This window comes from Macaca fascicularis, chromosome 15 (assembly GCF_037993035.2).
Source record: "Macaca fascicularis isolate 582-1 chromosome 15, T2T-MFA8v1.1".
Classification (NCBI taxonomy): Eukaryota; Metazoa; Chordata; class Mammalia; order Primates; family Cercopithecidae; genus Macaca; species Macaca fascicularis.
Genome location: NC_088389.1, coordinates 101,183,664 through 101,199,808, shown reverse-complemented (window position 1 = coordinate 101,199,808; position 16,145 = coordinate 101,183,664). Strand labels below are relative to the sequence as shown.

The following is a 16,145-nucleotide window of genomic DNA, read 5'->3' as shown; positions in this document are numbered from 1 at the left end:
AGATGATAATAGTAATAAGAACAACAATCCCTCTTTTTTGTTTAGCCCTTATCATTTTAAATAACACTTTCCTGTCCAGAATCTCATTCAAGCCTCAGAGTAATACCAGGTTCAAACTGGGTAAAGATACCCTTTCCCATTTAAAAATTGTGGGGCTGAGACTCAGATAGCCGGGACTGAAATCTCAGTCTTCTGGTTGCAAATTCTCTGCTCTTTGCACAAGACAAACAAACAAAAACACTACACATTTAGAAAAGCTTCTAGGTATACCAACTTGGACTGCCAGCACCTATTTGCCTGTCTCCTCAGTAATAAAACAGTGATTTTCCTCTGGGGACCTTCTGCCAATCTCAGTTTATGTTCTTCAGCCCAGGGAGACAGGGAACTAAGGCCTGGCAATTCAAAGCATTGCCATAAGGGCTGGTTCAGGAATGGGCATGCAATTCAACCAGAGCCCATGAGGGGTGAGGAGACACTTGTAGCACTTGAGACAGGAGGCAGGCCCGACTCTCTTCCACTGGTCTTAGGCATGGAAGAAGGTGTGTCTGGAGTCATTGGATGCCCTCCTGCCCCCATGTGGAATGTGAGAAAGGCAATGTGGATGATAGAGAAGCCAAGAGACAGGGTACACATGAAATCATTTGAACCTCTGGTTTTAGGCACATAGCCCAGTACTTTTTATTTACCTGAGCCAATATTTTATTATTTAAGCAGCTCAAGTTGCAATAAAAAGTACATCATTTGCAACTAAAAGTGTCACCAGGCACCAAAATTGCATTGTCTGCCACTTGGCTGATTCAGGTAGTTTCTTCTTCTTCTGTCTTGTTACCTTTATGCAGATACAGGCAATGCCACTTACAGCACTGGGGACAAGCATAAGGTTTAATTGCCAAAGACTAATGCACAGAAATTCCCTCAGTGCCATGATATGGCTAATCACCACCTCTCCTCAGCAGCCTGGAAAAGTTAAGAAACCCCCCCTTTGCCCAGATGCCCAATGGAGTAGCCTAGCCTGCTAGACATTGTGAGGCAATTGTGTAGTGTAATTACACCTCACTTAGTAGACGTTGATAGATAGAGCGGTGCTCTAATTGTGCTTGGACACCTGCATCAGATAGACCCCTGACAGTGAAAAGATGGCTCCCAATGGCAACGGAGGTTTATGCAAGAGACAGAACAAGAATTTTCTTGCTTATGCATGGGACATAAGTCCTCCCCTTCAGTCTGACTGATCCATCTTGGGTCATGTACTTACCATTAGATCAACAGCACTTGCCAGGAGAATGACATTCATTCATTGGCTTAGACTAACCAAGATGTATGCTGGAGCTGCAAATGGTGTCAGCTTCTTCTGAGTCACCATAAGAGGAATAGAGCCCCAAACTGAGATTCTGCTGAGAAGAAAGAAATAGGGACTAGAGGGCCGGGTGCTGTGGCTCATGCCTTTAATCCCAGCACTTTGGCAGGCCGAGGCGGGTGGATCACCTGAGGTCAGGAGTTCGAGGCTAGTGTGAGCAACATGGGAAAAGCCCCATCTCTACTAAAAATACAAAAGTTAGCAGGGCATGGTGGCATGTATCTGTAATCCCAGCTACGCGGGAGGCAGAGGTTGCAGTGAGCCGAGATTGTGCCATTGCACTCCAGCCTGAGTGACAGAGCAAAACCCACCTCAAAAAAAAAAAAGCAAGAAAGAAATAGGCACTAGATGTTGGGTAGGATTAAGAATGTCATTACAACCACTACTTGACCATGTGACCCCGGGCATATCCTCTAACTCTGTGGGCCTTAGTTCCTTGCCTGCAAATTGAAGAGAACAGAATCAAGGATATCAACACTCCCTATCTACTCTAATATGCTACAACTCTACTAACTCCTCACACAAAACAGGAAAACCAAGTAGACAGTATGGGAGGCAGGGAAATTTGAGAATGGTAGTACTCGCTGATGTTTGCTCATTTCAAACTTGCTTCACTTTGGGGAAGATATCTTGATATGACAGAGGTAGGTTTGAAGCTTTTTTGCAGAGATAGGGTCTCACTATGTTGCCCAGACTGGTCTCAAATTCCTGGCCTCAAGTGATCCTCCCACCTCAGCCTCCCAAAGAACTGGAATTACAGGTGCTACCAGGCCAAGCCAAAGTAAAGAGTTTTACTCTCCCCAGTTACAATAAAAAACAATCAAAAGAATTTTCCAGATGTCTTTATTACAAAGTCACATTTCTTATTATTCCATATTCTCTGGCATATAGAAAATCAATTTTAGGCAATGATGATCTGTTTAAGCAAAGTCTGGATTTAGCTTTTTTCTTTTCCTGGACCTGATCAGATCATACAACTACAGCACACTATAAATACCTGGGAAGATTTTTAAATCCCAATGCCAGGTTACAGCCTGGACCACATAATTCAAAATCTTGAGGGGTGAGTACCTGGCATCAATAGTTTTTCAAGCCCCCAGGTTATTCTAGTGTGCCCCAAGGCTGAGAACACTGCCTTTGAGTCTGCCATAAAATCAGTGCCTGCTGAACCGCAGTGGAGAAAGGAAGGTGAGTGCCACACTTCCCTACTCCCAACTATAGGAAAAATAAAATTGTTGCTGGATCTTTAAAGTCTAATGATTCCTGAGATATCTGGGGGAGGGAAGGGGTTGTTCTGTCTCAGGATTCTGAGCTTTATTAATAGGAACCAGCCAGAATGGATGTCTCGCTCCTAAGCGGTCGTAATTGAATCATATTTTCTGGTAAGATGGCCCTTCCCGACTCACCCCCATGAAGAACTGTGGCTGGTCTTTCTTCTGGAAGTGCCTCTAACCAGAGCTCTTTATAGGGCTCCTTAGCAGAAGGTCACTGAAGTTATTTTATTATGATTTTATTACAGAAAGATTTAAGTAAAAGGGGCCAGAGAGGGCACCTGAACTATTCCAAATATTCACCAGGCAGAAGCACTTAAGAGGGACACCTTCAACTGGAGAAGCTCCAATTTGGGGCTAATCCAAGGGTGTGTCCACATGTAGCCTGAGCCAGAGACTAAATGCAGGCACAAGAAGTCATCCCCGGCAGCCTAGGAACATTTAAGGTGAGACACAAATGTGATTTAGTTCAAGGCATAATCTGTTCTGTTAACAGCATTTTAAAATGTTCCCCAACCTCTGACTTCTGAAACTGACAACATTCCAAGAATCTGAGACTAAATGCTGGAGGAAAAGAAAATATTCCTACCACTAGCTTAGGAATATTTGGTCATTCCTTGGACCAGGGGTGAAGATGAGTACTATACTGGAAACCAAAAATGTGTACTCCCTCTGCTTGATCATATCTCTAAGTAATTTGAGGGCTGCGGAGCATAATTAATTACCAAAAGTATTTATTAAGCAGCTACTGCTTAGGGCTGTGCAATGACTAAAAAGGTTTGGTCTCTAATTTATAGCTGGTGCTTATTAAATACATGCCAATTGATTTATAAGAATTTATCAGAGAGTAGATAAAACACACACTCAGAAGCCACTACCCACGCACAGGCATTATTCAAATGAAGACTACAGTAAGTTTTCCTTTCTCTGTTGTAACCTAATCACAGCCACTTATAGTTTATAAGCCCACTACACGTTTATCAGCACATTATTATAAATCTTGCTCAATATGAGGATCCTATCGTCTTTTGTTTTTGTCAGACAGAGTCTCACTCTGGCTCTGTCACTCAGGCTGGAGTGCAGTGGCCTGCACTCAGCTCACTGCAACCTCGTCCTCCTGGGTTCAAGTGATTCTCGTGCCTCAGCCTCCAGAGTAGCTGAGATTACAGGTGTGCACCACTACACCAGGCTAATTTTTGTGTTTTTAGTAGAGATGGGGTTTTGTCATATTGCCCAGACTGGTCTGGAGTTCCTGGGCTCAAGCAATTCATCCACCTCAGCCTCCCAAAATACTGGGATTACAGGTATGAGTCACCGTGCCCTGTCCTTATCTCTTTTCAGAGATGCAAAACAGGCTATCTCTATAAAAGGCTGACATGAGCCGGCACGGGGTGCCAGACATACCCTGAATGCTAGGAGGATAGCAGCACCAGGCCCCAGGCCCTGTGGGAAGGATTCAATGTGGGGAAAAAAAATAGCACTCGTCTGTGACCAGAGCCATGCTAAAGTCATTGAGTTACTTCCAACTTTTCTTCAAAACTATTTTTTGACACATAATTGTACATGTGATATTTTGAAAAATACATACAACATGTAATGATCAAGTCACGGTATTTAGGATATCCATCACCTCAAGCATTTATCATTCTTTATGTTAGGAACATTGATCTTCTAGCTATTTTGTAATATGCAATTATTGTTAACTATCGTCACGCTACTGTGCTGTCAAACACCGGAACTTACTCCTTTTATCTGACTGTATGTTTGTACCCATTAACCAACCTCTCTTCATCGTCCCTCCATCCCCAGGCTCACTTTATTTTTTATTTTATTTTTTTGAGATAGTTTTTCTCTTCTCACCCAGGCTGGAGTACAATGGTGTGATCTTGGCTCACCGCAACCTCCACCCCCCAGGTTCAAGTGATTCTCCTGCCTCAGCCTCCCAAGTAGCTGGGATTACAGGCACCTGCCACCTCACCAGGTTAATTTTGTATCTTTAGTAGAGATGGGGTTTCACCATGCTGGCCAGGGTGGTTTCAAACTCCTGACCTTAGGTGATCTGCCCACATCGGCCTCCCAAAGTGCTGGGATTACAGGTATGAGCCACCACGCCTGGCCAGATTCATTTTAATCTTGCCTTTTAACCCAACCTGATTTGGGATGGGAATCAGTCTAGGCTAGCTGGGGTTAGGGGAAGAGGTTCAAGCCAGATGCAGATAATCATAGAGCATGGAGCATGAAGCACACACTGTAATAATTAGAACTCTTTTAACTGTGACTTACAGAAGCTCAACAGAAATCAACGTAACCCATAAGAGAATGTATTGGCTTCAAGGTATAGTATTGGCTGGATCGAAGTGCTCAAAAGCTATTATCCAGAATCAACCGCTTTCCATTCCCTTACTCTGAGGATCTCCTCCACGTTGCCTTCATCTTCAGACAGGCCCTCTCCCAGTGGTGGCAATAATAATTGTCAGAGACTGGGTGCAGTGGCTCATGCCTGTAATCCCAGCACTTTGGGAAGCCGAGACAGGTGAATCACTTGAGGTCAGGAGTTTGAGATCAGCCTGGCCAACATGAGGAAACCCCCGTCTCTACTAAAAATTTAAAAATCAGCCGGGTGTGGTGGTATGCACTTGTAACCTCAGCTACTTGGGAGACTGAGGCATGAGAATCATTTAAGCCTGGGAGGCAGAGGTTATAGTGATCTGAGATCTGCACCACTGCACTCCAGCCTGGGCAACAGAGTGAGACCCTGTCTCAAAAAAATAAAATAAGAATAATAATTGCCAGAGCTCCAGGATCACATTCTACCAGCTTCACGGCCCAGACAGTTCTAGCAAGAGCCAGGGCTAGTTCTCACTGGCCTAGCCACAGTCACAGACTCATCTCTGAACCAACATCTGTGACCAGGGGAATGCAGTTCTCTCATGGCCTCATGCCCACTTCTCATTCAAGGAGGAGAGGTCAGCCCTGCTCATACCACAAGGACTAAGACTTAGAAGAGAGTGACCAAAAGAAAATCAGGGTGTTTTCCCAGGAGAATGGAAATAAGAAAAACAGTTCTCCACTGCCTTGACAGTGCTGGCCCATTTTGTGGATCCTAGAGTTATGGCACCTATTCTTACCCTCACTCTCCTTAAATTTCCTGTGCCCGAAACTTAATAGGCAATTGAATAAATAGTTTTAAAATTAATCAATGAATGAATCTGGTTGAGAACTTAAAACACGAACTATTTAAATATTGTACAGTATTTGGTGACATGATCAATGGAAACTATAAAAAGCAAAGATGCAAAAATAAAGGAAGAGATGAGGGGATGCCATAGGGAAGAGGCAAGGCCTGAACTGGGTCTTGAAGGATGGGGAGAAATGGGGAGGGGAATGCATTCCATGAAAGGTCACGTGGGCTCAGCACTGAAATCAGACAAGTACCATGCATCCAGGGACAGAGAGAAAACTTGCCAGGCTGGGCTTCATGTGGACAAATAGTGGGAGAGGAGTGGGGAAGGTAGGAGGGCCCACCATGAGTCTGGGGTGGCCATATGAGGACCCAGAACTGTATCCTGTAGATGCTGGGAGGGGGCAGAAAGGGAGAGCTGGCACAGAAGGAAGAGAGAAGAGTTCACTTTGGGACAAGATGAGGCTGCAGTGTCAGCAGGAAGCATGAAGTAGGAGAGTGATGACGACAGTGCTGCTTTGCACAGATAAGCCTGGCGGAGACACGGAGGGGGCTGGACTCTTAGGGGTGAGGATAAAGGAAGGGTGTCAGTGGGGAAGCTGCTGCCAGGTGGAGATAATGAGGGTCTGAACTCCATCCCTTCAGACTGCCTTGTCCAGCCCAGCTTCAGAAGCCCTTTCAGCAGCCCCTGCCCCATTACTCTTTCTCTCTCCTGCCTTCCCTGGCTCCTGACATGATAGCATGTCAGATATCTGATAATCCAAGGAACTTCAAACTTGAGGAAGTTACACAGAGAGAGGGTCTGAAGTGTACAGTGCAAAGACTACGCCTTGCTAAATGACACAGAAGTCTCTTAGCAAGGCGTGGCACAGAAGCACAGGTGAACCAAGGAAGATACAGCTCACTGTCCAACTCTTCAGAATGTTTTCTGAATAGCATTAAGCACTGGACTCTGCAAACCAACTGACTGAGTTCAAATGTCAGTGTCACCATTTACTGGCTGTGTGATCGTGGACAAGTTCTCTCTCTTAGCCTTGCTATTTCTCATCTGCAAAAAGAAAGTATAACTGAACTTCCCTCAGAGGCTTAGTATTAAAACTAATTGTGTTAATAACCTATATTATGGGCCTGACTGTATAAAAGTCTATTATTATTATTTTTATTATTTGCATCTGGGAACATCACAAGTAAACCTGTTGGTAGGACTCACCTAAACTTCCTCCCAAAGCTAAAAATCCCAACGCATAATGGAGGCCTTTGGAGATGGGGTTAAGTCCTCTCCACTGATCCTCAGGCTGAGCTGAGTCTGTCCTGAAAGATACCAACCACTAGAGGGAGAGTGGACTTCCAGAAACCAGTCCCTCAACCCAGTGTCTTTCAAACTGCGGGTTTGAAACACTTTAGTGATTGTGATATCAACATAGTGGGACCCAACTAGCGTTTTTTAAATAAAATAGAACATATCTGCATTAATTTCAGAAGATACAGGTAGATATTGTTTCATGAAGCCCTTTGCTTTAGTTAAATAATTATATAGACATCTATGGTGTTGGTCCCAATATAAAGTATATTTCTCACTGTAGGTCATGGTCAACTATCAGGAGATCTTGAGAAACACTCCCATAAAGGATGTGCAGGAGAAAGCTACCTGTGTTGTTCATTTTCAAACACCAAAGGCCACACTGAGGTGAGTCATTGTTCTACGTTAAAGAAAAATCAGACACAGAAGTAGAGGACTGGATTTAACTAATGACACCCCGCATTGTTAGAATTGTTGTTTTCAGATTCTCTTCCTCCAGTGTTCATTAGGCACCTCTCAAAGTCTAACCTGGCTCTTTTTCAGGCCCGTAACGGCCCTGCATGGCTCTCATCCTAGGTGATAGCATTTACTCCCAAGGCATTTCTCTATGTGGCTGAATCCTGAACCACCTTTTTGGCTTTTAACTCCAGATATGTATTTCCAAATGATGGCTAGAATTCTCTCCATGGATGTCCCAAAGACCCCTCAAATTCAACCTGTCTGAATCCCAACTCATTATTTTCCCTTTATAAAGAGAGAAGTAAAAGGCCCTGGTCCTGTGTTCCTTCTCTTGGCTCCTCTCTCCTACCAGTCACTGTATTAGGCTGCTATAAAGAAATACCTAAGACTGGGTAATTTGTAAAGAACAAAGGTTTAATTGGCTTACAGTTCTGCAGTCTGTACAGGAAGCATGATGCTGGCATCTGGTCAGCTTCTGGGAAAGCCTCAGGAAACTTAACAATCATGGTGGAAGGCAAAGGGAAAGCAGGCACATCATACGGCCAGAGCGGGTGCCAGCGAGAGGGGAGAGGTGCCACACACTTTTAAATGACCAGATCTCATGAGGACTCACTCACTATTGTGAAGACCATACCAAGAGGATGGTACTAAACCATTCCTGAGAAATCCGCCCCCATGATCAAATCACCTCCCACCAGGACCCACCTCCAACATTGGGGACTACATTTCCACATGAGATTTAGGCAGATATGGTTTGTATATCCAAACCATATCCAGTCATGCAGGTGAGAAAATTCAGTTATGGTCAAGTCTTCTTTCTCCCTCTGTCATTGCTAAGTTGAGTCATTTATCTGTCCCCAGTGCCTCATCTGTCCAGTCTACTTTTCCCTCCCACTCATGCTATTTCAGATGATTTGTGTATCTTCTTAGTGGTCTCCCTGTTTCCAGCCTCTCACCTTTCCTCTGGATCCTTCCCGTGGCCATCAACTACCTCACCAAAACACAGATTGAATGGTGCCATTCTCTCTTACTCTTCTGGTCTTAATAACATGCAATAACTCCCAAGAATAACCAAAATAAATACAATATGTAAGCATGGGATTTAAGTCCCAAGCTGGGAATGACAAATGATTCCATCCCAAGTGCCAGTCCCAACTGATTCATGGAGAACTATGTTGAGAAGAATCCTGAGGTTTCATTCAAATTCAGGAAGAAAGATTAGCAAGGGGCACAACAGGGGGAAGTGGGTATCCCTGATCTAGGCTCAATCTATTTTTTTGCTTCTTCCCACATAACTCTACCAACCATTCAGCCACAAGAACTACGTATCATTACCCAAATATACCATGCAATTCTATTAACCACAAAGACTTTAATTCCTTTCTTTACTGATAGCTTACTCTTGCCTCAACTTCCTATCAGAATCCTCATCCTTTTCCTCTACCATCAGAGTTGATTATGTGTGCCTCTACTGAGCATGTATCAACTTCCTTCGTATTATAAATATTATATTTTTTATTTTTTGCAGAGATAGGGGTCTCACTATGTTGCCCCAGGCTGGTCTGGAACTCCTGGGCTCAAGTGATCCTCCCATCTCAGCCTCCTAAAGTGCTGGAATTAACAGGTGTGAGCCACTGTGCCCAGACGTCATTTGCATTCTAAATATATGTATGTTATGAATCATGTGTGTGAGTATTTCTGCCTCTCCCACTAGACAATAAACTCTTTGAAGGCAGTCAACATTATCTTACTCATCTCTCAATCCCTAGATTCCAGCCACTAACTTAAACACAGCAAGCATTCAGGGGGGCTTTTATAGAATGAGTGAACTATTTAACCAATATTCTGATGCCATGTTGACACGTGACTTTTCAACAACAACAAAAGTCACAGGGAATCTCTGGGTAAAGACACAGAAGTGAAGACTCCCTTCTAGAGATCTCCTTATTACCAGCAGTCAGCAAAAACCCTAAGACAGCAGCCCCAAACTATGAAGTAGGTGGTAGAACTGAGAATTTAGGAGAGGAATCTCTGATTGGTACAACGGCATAACACTGGACACTTACAGATAACTCTGCAAGTACACAAGACAAGCCTTACGCTCCTTTCACCAATGGAGCTCGGAAGATTAGACTTTCCCTATATCACATGAGCACCCCTAAGTAGAAGCAGGCTCACACCCACACTTCACACTTCAGATCCACAGCTCACACTTCAGATCCACAGCTCACACTTCAGATCCACACTTCACACTTCAGATCCACAGCTCACACTTCAGATCCACAGCTCACACTTCAGATCCACACTTCACACTTCAGATCCACAGCTCACACTTCAGATCCACAGCTCACACTTCAGATCCACACTTCACACTTCTGATCCACAGCTCACACTTCAGATCCACACTTCACACTTCAGATCCACAGCTCACACTTCAGATCCACACTTCACACTTCAGATCCACAGCTCACACTTCAGATCCACAGCTCACACTTCAGATCCACACTTCACACTTCAGATCCACAGCTCACACTTCAGATCCACAGCTCACACTTCAGATCCACACTTCACACTTCAGATCCACAGCTCACACTTCAGATCCACAGCTCACACTTCAGATCCACAGCTCACACTTCAAAGTTGTGCTCTTCCTGCTTCACCAGTGAGTGTTTGGTGAACTTTACTCCAAAGAAAGGAATCCACTATCATTAAAAAATAATAATAGTAAGTTGGAAAATCACTGCGCTGCACCATTCTGTCTATGCTGTAAAGGTCTCCTGCTCAGATACTCCAAGCAACCCCCTAAACAACTGGAGACTCAACTCTATGACTAGGTGAAGATGGCTTTGGTTTTTTTGGTTGTTTTTTCCTGTGACCTCATCTCACTTGAAAGTTGTGATTTTTGTTTGTTTGTCATTGTTTGAGATGGGGTCTTGCTATATGAAGATGGTTTTTGAAAAGATATTTCCAACCACCTTACTTTACCAAGCATTGACAGCTTCCCTTATGGGTCGTTTATATGGAGGCCAGTGACCCAGAATCCTTACAATCAATTACCTCCAGTTATAGCAGCAAATTGGGGACACTATTTGGAATATTGTAATACCTTGAACAACTGAGAGAGAAGTCACCAGCACAAGGGGCCTTATCTTTCCTTTATAGGAAAATAACTTTTATTACTGTTATTCCCTGAACGCCTATGAGGAAAAAAAGAAATTGAAGAGAGACAGTGACAGACTCGTTAATTTCCAAAGTTGATGCCAAGTCCTGTCTTAGAAAAAGGCCATCACAGGCGCTTTGTTCTTCCAGGAAGTGGAATGCTTGGGATGGTCAATTTTGAGTAGCGAAAAGCAAATGGTCTAGGCCAAAATCCGAGCGAGCGCCACGATTTCAACAATTTGGGGGTTATCTTCCCTGTCTTTTACCCTCTTTGTCTGTGTGGTTCCTCAAACAAAGTGGGTTGGAAAAGTTCAAACTCAGTTCACAGAAGAGAACATTCTGTACTGGCACAACAGGCTGGGCTGCTCTCTGTAAAACAAGATCAACAGCATGATCTCAGCCGCCGCGGCTGCAGCAGCAGGCACCGCGCCGCCGACCCACAGCCGGGCGTTTGAATGCAGGGCTGTCAAAGGCGATCTCTGGACAGTACACTGCGAAGGTGGAGACACACACACACACACACACACACACGCGCGCGCACACACGGCACGTCAGAAATGACTTTCTGCCCCTTGTAGTTCAATTGTTACTTCCTCTCCCCAGAGGGTCAAGAAAGTTGTTTGGATTTTTCTCTTTGGAGAGTAATTACAGCTGCGACATTTCCAAGGAAACAACCCCCCGCGTGTGCACTTCAGCTCTGGCATTGATTGGGGCTTTTCAATCTGTTTGGATGTTACTGTAATCAGATGACAGCAGTAATACTAAGTACATTGCTGCCTGGGCTTAGGGAGGGAGGCAGGGAGGGAGGCAGTGAGGGAGGAAAGAGGGGATAGACGATCAAGTTCATTCTCACCCCAATCCCCACTCCAAGCTTTTCTATTTTCTTCTGGATCCAAAGCTTTTTCCTCCTTTGTCTGGAATTTAACGTGCAATTCAACACATACTTATTGAATGCTTATTTTGTGCCAGGGCCTGTCCCTAGAATAATACTGGTAGCGAGGTTGTTCTAGTGAAGTGACATCTGGCCCTCACGCCCATCAGAAGAGGAAGCAAAGGAAGAGGGAAAGCTGTGTATGGAGACAGGTGGTGGGGCAGGAGGGGAGGGCTGCTAGAATGAAGGATGGACAGGTCTGAACACAACACGGGTGGGTGTTTTAAAGTATGACAAAGCAGACATCTGGAACAGGGCTGCTTTTCCATTGCCCGTTCTACGTTGACTTCAAGCCTATTTGCAAGAGGGAAAAAATGGCAAGAATGCACAGCTCCCCACCCCAGGAGGGGTGGAACTGCCCATCAGCCTCCTTTAAAGGCTCCTGTTTCCTGGCTGCTGTGGCAGGAGCAGAGACCAACAGGAGGTGAGCAGGGCGCAAGGGACCTCACAGAGAAACAGAAAGATGAAAATCAGGGCCTCCAAGGCAGTGGCTTTCAATCCTGATTTGTTGTGTGAACTTCAGGCAAGTTTCTCAGATTTGTGCCCATGAGTCTTTGCGCTGTCAGCTATTAACTGGGGAGATTCTACCTATTTGTAGAACTATTGTTGGATTTAAGGAAATAATATCTGCCTTTGCTTGGCAGACACTAGGTATTTAATAAACAGTAACCATTGTTATTAATGTAAGTACCATTCAGAGAAAGCTGTTAATCTGGTGTCAATTAAGAACGTGAACCAAAGTGACCTCTGAAATGTTTTCTTGCCCATGTATTTTCACAATTTATTAACTTAGTGCATGTCTATGGAACACTTGCTTGTAGCACTGTGCTCTATTCCAGGCACGGCACGAGGCACTGGGGCAACAACAGCCTTGTCCTGGAGAGGCTTCCTTGCCTTTCCAGGGAGGGCAGTTTACACAAGGCAGCAAACCCTGGGTGGCAGACAAACACTTCCTCACCGCCTACCTTCAGTCATGTTCAGGCTTGTTTCCTCTAGGTCCAAGATCATCTCTGTGATTGTGGCCAGCCATCCCAGAGGAAAAGAAGCTTCCAGAGATACTGGGGAGCAAGGATTGGTCAGGGACAGCCCTGATGTGAGACACTTCTCAGAACTGCTCTTCCAGAATGTAAACACCCTTTCTCACTTCAGGACCAGAGCTCCTGCCAAGACTTTGAAAAACAAGTTACACAAGCACCTTTGGGGAGGTTGGCCACGCCACATCACAGCTGCGGCTACACGGGAGAGGGGGAGGAAGCTGGCCTCAAGGACTCAGTCAGGGACAATACTTCCACCCCTAAACACAAAGTTCACAGGGCCAGGAGTCCAGTAGAACACAAGCCCCTGGATCACCACACCACGCCCCAGCCTGTGGCCCAAGGAGTCAGTCATTGAGGATAATTTCATAGACTCCCCCTGCCACCATCACTGACAGATCCCAGAGTTCAAAGAGTAATCAGTTGCCTGCCGTTAGAGCCAGTGCTCAGGCCCAGGTGGCGTTTTCTTGGAACTGGTCACTGGGATATCTTAAATTCTTTTTTTTCAGACAGGGTCTCACTCTGTCACCCAGGCTGGAGTGCAGTGGAGCAATCATGACTCGCTGTAGCCTCGACCTCCTGAGCTCAAGCAATCCTCCCACTTCAGCCTCCCAAGTAGCTGGAACCACAGGTGCATGCCACTATGCTCAGCTAATTTTTTAGTTTTTTGTAGAGACAGGGTTTTGCCATGTTACCCAGGTTGGCCTCAAACTCCTGGGCTCAAGCAAACTCCTGGTCTTGAGGAGTTCCTGGACTCTTTCTACCTGGGCCTCCCAAAGTGCTGGGATTACAGGCCTGAGCTACCATGCCTGGCCTTAAATTTTTTCTTCCCTGGGGAGATCACCTCCCTTCACTGCCCTGACCAGACCCTCCCTCAGAGAAGGCCCTATTTAAAATTTTGGCAGCAGAGAACCTGTCTCAAAAACACTTTTCTCCCAATTGAAGTTATTTGCCAAGGGCTGGTGCCAACTCCAGCCAGTCGTAGATAGAATTTCTCAGGCCAGGGTGTGCCTGGGGAAGTAAATGCAAAACCTTAAGGATCTGACCTGGACAAAGCTAAATAAATCCAGGAACTGGGCAAGTAACCAAGATCTCAGAAGGAGTAAATGAAGGGGAGTTCTCAAAGAATTAGCAAGAGTTTGCACCGACCCACACACACCTGGTGGGAGCAAAGACCTAAGAGAATGACATTTGTTGATCACACATAATGTATCAGGTACTTTACATGCATTCTCTCATTTCATCCCCACAGTAATCCTGTAGGGTAGGTGGTGATATCATCCCTGCTATAGATGAAGAAACCAAGACTCAAAGAGCTTAAATAACTTGTCCAAGATCATGCAGCTGTGGACATGGAAGAGCTGGTACTTGAACCCAAGTCTATCCAGGTTGAAAGCCCAGATTCCTTTGATTACACTATTCTGCCTCCCTGTATGCAAGAATCTTCTTTTTTTTTTTTAACAAAGTTTTTTCAAAAGAAAATGTTTTTCAGAATTGTGCTCCAGAGAATCTTATTAGAATACAATTAGAATTATCTTGTATATTTATCTTGATTTTTCAGAGACTGAGATCTCAAGTTGAAGTTCTGAGACAAAGTCCCACTCTCCAGTCTCATATAGTTTACCCTATCTCAGTATACATAATCAATCAGCAATAGTTACTGAGCATCCACAAGACCTTCTACTATGTTCTATAGGGGATAGAAAGGTGAGTTAAGCGTGTCCCCTGCCCTCAAGGAAATTATAGTCTGTCTGGATAGGATAGGTTGTGCTGCAGTAACAACCTCTGTATCTGAATGGCTTAACAAGGTATATTTACTGCCCTTACCAGATGCCCATTGTGAATCAGCTGACCCAGGCTAATGGGCAAACTGCCACATATCTCAAACATTGCTAATCAACATGCCAGAGGAAGGAAAGTGTGGTCGATCGCTCACCAGCTCTTAACATTTCTTCCCCTGAAAGCTTCTTTTCCAAAGGGACTCATGCCAATTCTGCTCACATTTCATTGACCAAAGCAAATCAGCCACACACAATGCCAAGTTATATACAACCCTCCTGCAAGTCTGGAAGTGGAGAAAACCTTGAAAAATGTTGTGAATAGCCCTAATAATGACCACAGTCTGAGAAGAGGAATGGCCTCAAAGCCTCATCCCCCACATTCCACAACAGAGCAAGCCAAATAACTAAGTGCCCTTAGAGTGAGTGCTTTCAAGGCTTGTATCCCAAGGACTTGACAGAGACTCATGCCTGGGCTGGAGACCTCAATGAAGTATCCGGAGGGATGAAGGCCTATGTTGAGTCTTGAAGAGTGGAAAGGATTTGGGTGAACCTACAAGACCAGACAAGTTGCATCCACTTTGAATTTCAATAGGGTGATGGTAACCCACCATCAATCACACTCATAAATGACATAGATTACTCCAGGCATGAAGGGGCAACCCAAACGAACACCTGATGGAAAGAATATGCAGTGTGGGCTTAAGGGAAAGAGGGCCCATCATTGCCGAGCAGAGTGCTGGAGTCAAGGAGAAATGGCAGTTGAAGCCAAGGCATTAATTGAGAAGGTGTAGAAAATCTTCAAACAGGAGAAAACCATGATTAGAGTAGAACTTTAGGGATTCTAACAGGTGGCTACATTCTTCTCTTTATTTCACAAACATTTAAATATTTTGCATTAGAGATGCAAAGGTGTATGAGGCTTGATTCTTGCCCTCAAGTTGCTCCAGTCTCTAGCAAGAGGAGAATACATTTGTTGCCTATTTACAATACCCTTGTACTTTAAGAGGGATTGATCTCAAAGAGATCTGATAAATATAATCTAAAGCTTCAAGGATGCCAGATAATGAAGCCGAAAGGGCTGAGTGCACTAAATTGCTAAATGGGATTGAGGTAGCTGTGAAGAATCCCGGGGTGGGAGGAGACTAGAGCCAGTGCAGCTGGAGGAGTGGAGAGAGGAGCGTTGGAAAGGATAGGGGAGATAAGGCAGCTGGCAGTGGGAGAAAAGGCTTTGGGAAAGAAGGAAGATTTTTAATGGGGATTTTTATAAAGTTTGGCCATATGGTATTCAGTGTAAGCCCTCCACTTTTCCCCCTTGTGAGCATTTCAGTCAAATCCACATTGCTGAAATGCTTTTGGGGTGGCTTGAGAGGTCACAAGGGGGTAAGTGGGTCTCAATGAAGTGTTGATTATGGCTTCCACGTGGGTACAGGGTGTGGGCAGGGACTTCCCAAAGGGCCCAGTCATTTCTTATTAAATAGATATGTGCAATCAAATTTGGACAGGATAGAGTGGCTCATTCTGGGTGTGGGAGAGTTAACCAAGAAAAGCTTCATAAAGGAGATGACATAAAGGAGATGACAGACAATCCTGGTGCCAGGTGTCGAAAGATCAGATGTCCTCAGCCCACTTGGATTAATGGAAAGCATTCCAATCCAGGCACCAAGGGCAGCAC

At 44.7% G+C, this 16,145-nt stretch overlaps 1 long non-coding RNA gene across 2 annotated transcripts in view; it reads right to left on the bottom strand.

The window, feature by feature from the left end:
- LOC135967469 (uncharacterized) overlaps positions 1–12,800 on the bottom strand; it is a 130,050-nt gene extending 117,250 nt beyond the window's left edge. For both annotated transcript variants that reach the window (XR_010581605.2, XR_012424791.1), the window contains exon 1: positions 12,624–12,800. This is a non-coding gene — a long non-coding RNA (uncharacterized lncRNA). The remainder of the gene's footprint in view (positions 1–12,623) is intronic.
- Positions 12,801–16,145: the final 3,345 nt, after the last annotated feature.